The sequence below is a fragment of the Corvus kubaryi genome, unplaced genomic scaffold, assembly GCF_017639235.1.
Source record: "Corvus kubaryi isolate FWS band 111438036 unplaced genomic scaffold, C.kubaryi_AGA036_p1.0 37284, whole genome shotgun sequence".
NCBI lineage: Eukaryota > Metazoa > Chordata > Aves > Passeriformes > Corvidae > Corvus > Corvus kubaryi.
This window is the reverse complement of record NW_024581088.1, coordinates 7,012,425-7,017,665: the sequence shown is the minus strand read 5'-3', so window position 1 is coordinate 7,017,665 and position 5,241 is coordinate 7,012,425.

Genomic DNA, 5,241 nt, shown 5'->3' with positions numbered 1-5,241 from the left:
GGGGAGGGAGGGACAGTCACCAATTAAAAGGGGACTGAGATGGGAAATGAGAACTGCATATTAAGAATGGTGAAGGAGGAAAAAATAACAAACATGTGCAGTAGCACATGAGATTCTTTCCAAGAAATCTCAGTACAACACTTCTCTGGGCATGGGCTCATGGGTCTGTTATTGCCCTTGAGCAGTGGAATGTCAGGGAAGATTGCTGGGCGCTTGGAAAACAGACTGAACACATGGATGAGGAGCAAGCCAGAAGTGTTACAAGAAATGGTCCCTACCCTTTCAACATACTTGTACTTGCATATTCCACTTCCCCATGCTCCCTGATCCTAAAGCTTTCCAGAGGTTAGAAATCAGCCAGACCACAGTGAGCTGAAGTTGAACCAGCAACGCAAAGGGAAGACCTGATCCTAAGGACCTAACCCCTCAAAATCTGTGTCTAGTGGTGCTCAACAAATGGCTAAAGGGAAGAAAAAGAAGTTTTAAAGTTTAGATGAACTAAGTGAAAGGCTGAAAGTAACTTTATTCACATTTTAAGAATTCAAGTGTAATACATATTGGCTTTTGGTCTAAAGCTACAAGCAAAAATCCCTGAGATTAACAGTAAACATCAAAACTTTCAAATATGGGTTGACAAAGCTGACATGCAATAAAAGCTTCCAACGAAACTCACAGGCACTGCTCCCCCACATTCTGATAAGAGGCTGCCCTATAAACACACTGCACTCAATAAGCATAAGAGAAAACTGTTTTTATAAAACTACATCTCACTCTAAAGAAAATATTTGCATGGCTGTAGCCAGGAGTGTAATAAGGGTCACTGGAAGATCACAGGCACAGAAAACTGAAGATCCTGCCAGTTTTAGAGTTTTGTGACTTTTACTTTTTTCCCTCAAGATCCAACTTTTCCCCCAAACAAAACATTTCCAGCCTTTTCCATCCTAAGGACAATACTCAATATGTAAATCTCATGCTGTCACCCCATCCTGACCTCTAAAGAAAAATCAAAACTGCTTCTAGCCAAGCAATACAGCAGGCAAAACTTCGAGCTACTGTCCAGTTGTATTAAGAAGCCATTATCACTCTAACTCATGTTGGACTGTCCTCACCTATCCCTAAGAGAAAGAAAACTTCACCTCCAAGCTATAGGTGTGTAACTAATGCTGCAGATCTGTCCTCGGCAAGCTCTGATTAAACTGGAGAAACTTCTCTGTTTAGACAAAACTTATTGCTGCTTTGGCAATTTCATGCTGTGTTTACAGTGGCTACCTTGCCTTTTCTTCTGGCAAAGAAACAAAGATTTAGGAGAATGTGAAAAAAAAAAAAAAAAGTCAAGAATAATAATGCACTGATTTCTGACCAAGTATTAGAAGTTCCTAATAGTTTCCCTTTCACTGTCATTTCAGTCATCACCACATATTTGTTCAAAAATTGCTTTAAAAACCATGTTTGGAGCCCCCACTGTGCTGGCTAATATCCATTGTGTTTCTAAGGGCCTTCAGAAAGTATTCCCTCCTCCATGTTCTGTACTGTAAATGAGCTCAGATCACCAAGCTGACACTTAGACAAGGAGGAAGGAGTAGTGTATAAAAGCCAACTCTGCTTTTAAACAGCTCTCTATCTTTTCCTACTATTTTCTGCACACTTCTTCCCCTCAGACACTTTGCATTTCACCTCTGATTTAATATTTTTATATTTTGTATTTTTTCACAGGAAGGACTCTTCCTCTGGAACTTCACATGAGGGGATTAGTGATTTTCTGACCCTTTGTCCATTGAATTTTTTTCAGTCTCTTCTCCACAGAGAAATCAATGTATGATCAGCAATGCCTCAGCATGTTAAAGGACAATAAAAACAAAGAATCCTGAAACCTAACCACTACAAATTTGGCAAAAACTGCCACCAGCCACCTCTGTCTCTAAACCTCATCACTGGCTGTGATGGTGCATCCCAGTCCCTAACCTCACCTCACTATGCACTGAACCATTTCAGATCACCAAGCTGGCACAAAATTGTATTTTTCCTTAGGTTAGCTTTCTGCTGGTGCAGGATCAAAGACCAGAGCCACTGGAATGACACACATGGAGAAGCAGGTGGAGGACAGGACTGCACACCTCAGTCAACTTCCAGCGTCAAGAGAAATCACCAGAGAGCACCAGGCTGCACCGGGGCTTCATCCTGCACCTCATCCATCCAGAACGAGCACTTTGTGCAGAAGAGTAGGACACATTCACTATTATAAAAGAAAGGACGGATGTGGGTCTCAGAAGGTATTAAATCATCCTGCTCTGTGCTGTTACAGGCAAGCTTGTCCCAAGCATGGTTAAACAGAGGAGGACATGTGTCAGCCATAACTGAAACCCTGCTGTCAGACCCAGGAAACTTTCCAATTCAGACATGATTCTATCCCAGGGTTGAAGTTCAGCTCTTCCCTTTGTCCAGGTTCACAAGAGGAAATAAAAGTAAAATCCTTGACACTACACAGCATAACTGAACAGGAAAAATGTAATGGCCACCCAGCACCACTGCCATTCAGAAGGCAAGAGCCCGGCTCACCCCTGGTAACACCAAAGATTTTTATAATTTCTAGTATGCACTTCAACCTAACAGTATGTTGTTTACATGATTCAGATGTGAACAGGAACACAACAGAAAATGCTTCTAAGATAGGATCTTACTGATTATGAGAGTGTTCTCCAAAATACACTGAAAATGAAATAAGACAAGTGGTATTTACCACTGCTTCCTTACCACTTCTGGATCACAAAGAGAGCCAGAGTAACCCTAATTATTTCCTTACTTGACGAAATACCTATACCGTCAAAAAACTTCTATGAGGCTTATTTTGCAAATGACCTTACTCCCTAGTAAGTTAGATCAGAAGCATATCCTTGCAGAAGTGACAGACATGAGAGACAACAGCAGCAGTACATCTCTAGTCTGTCTTTGCTAGAAAGAGAATTGCACCTGAAAACCAAGTACCTGGAAACCACCTAATGTTCTGTTGAGTATGCAAGGGTCATCTCAAAGTGGCACTCACTACTGCAGAGTCAGCTACCTACAACATCTTTAAAACAAATCTCTGAAATTGCTGCCATATCTATTGTTCTCTACAAAACATCCTCATTACAGGAAATCCACTACTAGGATACATCTGAAGATGTAATTATTAGTGTGATATTTGCTTCTCTTCTAATGAATGTCACCAAGCATAAAACCTAAGACTGTCTTACAACTCATTAAAACCCTGTTATTCTGGAGAAAAAAGCTGGTGAATAGAGCTAGAGATGAAAACTGCAGAATCGGAAATGTTATTTAGCTGGAAGTAAACATTTAAAGTTCTTCAGTTTAGTTTACTCTGGAATTTAACAGCAGGACATAGATAACTTTTTCAAGTAGTCTAACTTGAGGCCTAAGCCACCTTATCTGTACATAATTTTAATGCCAACATCTGGTCCTGTACAGGCAACACTTAATTCAGTCTAGTTAAAAAGAAAAGTAACATCAAACTATCCAAAGAGTTTTTACTTCAGGCAGTTATGTTTCAGCAGGATTAAACTTAAAATTAAGCTGTTCTACCACAATCACCTTCTCTTCAGTTAACAGAGGAGAAAAACATCCTCTCAAGTTCAAAGGACAAATTAAGGTTCAAGTTTATCAATGTATTTCAGCCTACAGATAAAAGGAAGAAGAGTCCTAAAAATGGCAAACATACCAGTCAGAACTAGGCCAATGTTGTGGAGAATCTAATATGAAGGCTCAAACCAATCGTTGATTAGGTTTGCCCTTGGACATAAGTAGCAAAAACTATGACACACTAACTATGAGGAGGCACAAAGGCAAGGAAAATGTAGGCTCAAAGTAGGCTCAAGAAAAACATACCCAAAAGGGTATTTATTGCAACAGAAGTTGTTATTCTGTAATCCTGAAATATGAAAACAAACCTTCCCTAGTGTCAAAATGTATCAGTTCTCCACGGTTCTCACTATTATATGCTATCTACTAAAGCTTCTTTTCAGACACTGAAGATCTGAACTATATTGTTCAATTTTATATACATATATATATGGGGTGGTATTTTTGAAACGTTTCATCTGAAGCATTCCAAGCTGATAACCTTTATCCAAACACATAAAACAAGAGCCATGTCAAACACACTATAAATAGCATTAATAGTAAGGAATCAATAACATCCAAACCTTTAGGTAACATCTTATTAATCCGCCCTTGGCATGCATGGGCACACTGCTGTAAGGGCTCTCAAAAAGCAATAGTCAAAGGTGAAGGACACAATTTCTTCAACTAGTTAATGCAACTGCTATTTAACCAACACAGCCACTAAAATGCCACCTAATGAAATACTCCCTACCATGATAACCAGCAGAGACAAGCACGATAAACATGAAACGTTTCTCTAAGAAAATATATTAAAAGTCCTCAGGGCTGTTACCGATCTGTCATAATTTTTTCCGAAGGCATGTAAAGATCTACATTTGACAACAACCATTTTAATCTCTGGTTCTCCCCCCTCCCCCCCCATTTCTTGTACCGCGCCCAACACAATGGTACAACTGCATCTCCCAGGTATCGCCTTGATATTTATTTCTGCTTTCACAGTGACAAAGGTGAACTCTGATGCTCCAAAGATGCTTGCAGCAAAGCGGGGTGAGAGATATTTCTAACGACATACCCACACGCGGGTTACAGAAATCCAGCCTCCATGAGATGTTTTAATCTGACAAATTAAAATGGTTGGGAAACGCTATTTGGGTAACGGAATCGGCCGCCACATGCATTGCTGAGGGGGGAGCAATAAAAGGTCTTTAAAATAGGTCACTTTCAGCCAAATCCCACACCAGCACCGAACAAAATGGTATATACACTGAAAACTCACTGCTTGGGGAGGAGCGACGGGCAGGGAGGAAAAAGAAAATAAAAGGGTGAAAAAAATAAAAGGGCAGAAATCCCAGCGGGTCTCCGAGGGACCCCCGACCTCCCCGGGGGTCGGGGCTCGGCCGGCGAAGCCCCCGGGGGAGCCGCAGACAAAAAGGGCCGCGGCGCTGGGCACGCCTGGCCGCGGGGCCGGCCCCGGCCCCAGCCCTGGGCCTCCGGCGGCCCCTGACAGCGGGGAACACCCCTCCGCCCGCGGCCGCCCCTCCGCGGGAAGCGCCATTTCGCCGCCCGCTCCCCCGCCGGTGCTCGGCGGCGGCGGCCCCGGCCGGGGCCGCCGCCGCCGAGCAC